This window comes from Acomys minous, assembly GCF_964271855.1.
Source record: "Acomys minous genome assembly, chromosome: 10".
In the NCBI taxonomy this organism is placed as follows: domain Eukaryota; kingdom Metazoa; phylum Chordata; class Mammalia; order Rodentia; family Muridae; genus Acomys; species Acomys minous.
The window spans coordinates 107511552-107514002 of NC_140491.1; positions in this window are offsets into that span (position 1 = coordinate 107511552).

A 2451-nucleotide genomic window follows, 5' to 3' on the forward strand; every position below is an offset into this window, starting at 1 on the left:
GCCTTTGTCCTTAAGCATCCATAGGTCTAGAAGGAACCTTCACATCTGAGCATGACACTTTCTCACCTTGAAGTTGCTCTCATTAAAGCTTAGAGGAACAAGTAACTCAGCCAGGAAGAAACCTCTTCCCCTCTCTCATGTACACTGGAGTAAAAAGAGCATTTCTTAGCCACAGATCCCATATAGTTCCTTTTTCTTTATTATAACACAAGTCTAGACACTCAAATTTTAATATTCATGACGCTGACTTACCAAAGTCCTGGCAGCACAGGAAATATCACAACCCTAGGATTTGCTGTGGGAAAGCTATCCAGGTTTTCTGGAGCCCTGTCCTGGACCGTAAACAGAGCTGGGCTCTTCCAGGACTACAGGCCAGAACTGACTCTACAATCTCTAATAGGTCCAAAACAAAACACAGGAGTGTAGGTTTTGATCTTTTTAAAACCTGCTTTATTTGGGGTTCTTTAATGCCTCTACCTCCCTTCCACCACCTACTTAAGATAGGAGAGAAAGGAGGTTAATAGTGGAAGTAGACCTTTTTAGACTCAGTTCCTTGGGGCAATTCCACTCCTCATCAAGATTCCTGCAGACCCATTAAACAACAAATCAGCAAAAGTGACTACAACCTCGGCAGCCAGAACCTAGAAGCATTCTCTGGAGCATTTCTCCCTAGGAGCCTCTGGAAGTGGAGCAACAAGCAGCCATGTGACATAAAGCGATGCAAAAGCCAAAAGCCAAGCCTCTGTTTTTTGAGCTCCTATTTCTCTCCTCTCAGAGTCAGGATGTTTGTCAACTGGCAAACACCATGCCTTCCTCAAGAGGGCATTCCCTTTCTAGTGGACAAACACCATGGGCCTTCTGGTAAGTCTGTTTCATATCCCATGCTTGGGATCAAAACAAAAACATGTTTACATCCACTACATAGGTGATTTGTTTTATTGCTAGAAATTGAGGCTTAAATTGAGGGCCAATGAATACTTAGGAGCAGTGGTGGTGGTGGTGGTGGATACTTTAACAGACCCTGCAAATGTAGAACTCAAATCTGGAATGGAAGACATGGGTCTAGGGAAAGCAAGAGCCCCCCTCTGAAAGTTTGGTTTAAGTTTAGTCTGAGCTGCAGCAACGGATGGCCCTATCATGTAAGTCCATGGGTCCGGGGTGTTTTCTCATGGGACTGACATGTAAAGTGGTGACTAGGACAGGACCTCACTGTGGGTGGCTCCTTCCAAAACAAGAGCTGCACGTGTCCACCTGTTCTCGTCTCTTTCTGGGCTCTTGTGTCAGTTACTGTTGCGGCTGTCCTCGTGTTGTCATTAGATCCAAGATTCTTCAGCCGTTCATGTGGCTCCAGTACCGGTCAACTCTCCCCATGGCTGTGGGCAGAGAGCTGAGTATGGGTGTGGTCCTTCAGGAAGACATGGCTGGAGGCTTTCAACAGGGCGTGCCAGGGTCAGAGGAAGAAGGGAATAGATGCATGCCATCAAGAACGGGCAGCTGGGTCTACCCAGGAAGGGCTGTGGCCATCATACCATGGAGAGAAGGTCCAGCTATTAGTGAATACCCACCACGGTGGCCATCATGGTGCTACCGTCATGGCCAGAGACCTGTCAACTGTCAGCAGTACTTTGGCAAGTGAAGGGACTTAGGCTGCCGCTGTAGTGGAGCAGGGCTTAGTAGATCTAGAGACAGGCAGGACAGTGAATGACACAGAGCTGACGGAGACCCTCAGGGAACACCTTACCCATTTCTCCTCACCTCCAGTACAGGTAAGAAGACAGGCTTAGATAATTTCATCTATTTCCCCGTTTGCCAAATGTTGCTACTTATTTATATACTGTATCTGAAAATTTCCTGCCTAAACCCACTACTCCAAACAAATGAATAGGATTTTTTTTTAACATTGTTTGTTGTCCAAACTGCTATATCTGTTGCCTAGAAGCCTGGTCAACAGCCCCCCGCCCCCTCCCCCCCCCCACCCGAAACCAGCACAGTGGTTCTTAGGGCACATAGACACATGATCGTGCTGGCTTTTTCCACATCACCCAGTTGACTTCAGGCCCCTAATTCTAACCCGTTTTCAAGACTTTCACCTTCAGTGATGGCCCTTGACCCCTTTTCTAGCTGCTGGGTTTGCCCATGGTCTTTTAGAAGATGTGTTAATTGCCTTACCCTTATAAAAGAACACTTACTGAGTGCTCGCTGTAGGGACAGTTATTGTTTCAGACACTGAGTGTATTGAGACAGACATGTTGTATTAGCCAAGGGTCTTTCTAGAAATAGAACCAATGCCTTATAAATAATATGTATAAGTAACCAGTATTATTACATTGGCTTACACTACAGGACATACCGTCTGGTCAGAGTGGTCTGCACCACAGGGAGACAGACTCCAATAACTATTCCATCCAAGGGGCTGGGTTCCTCAACAGCCTCACTTAGGTACTGAGTCAC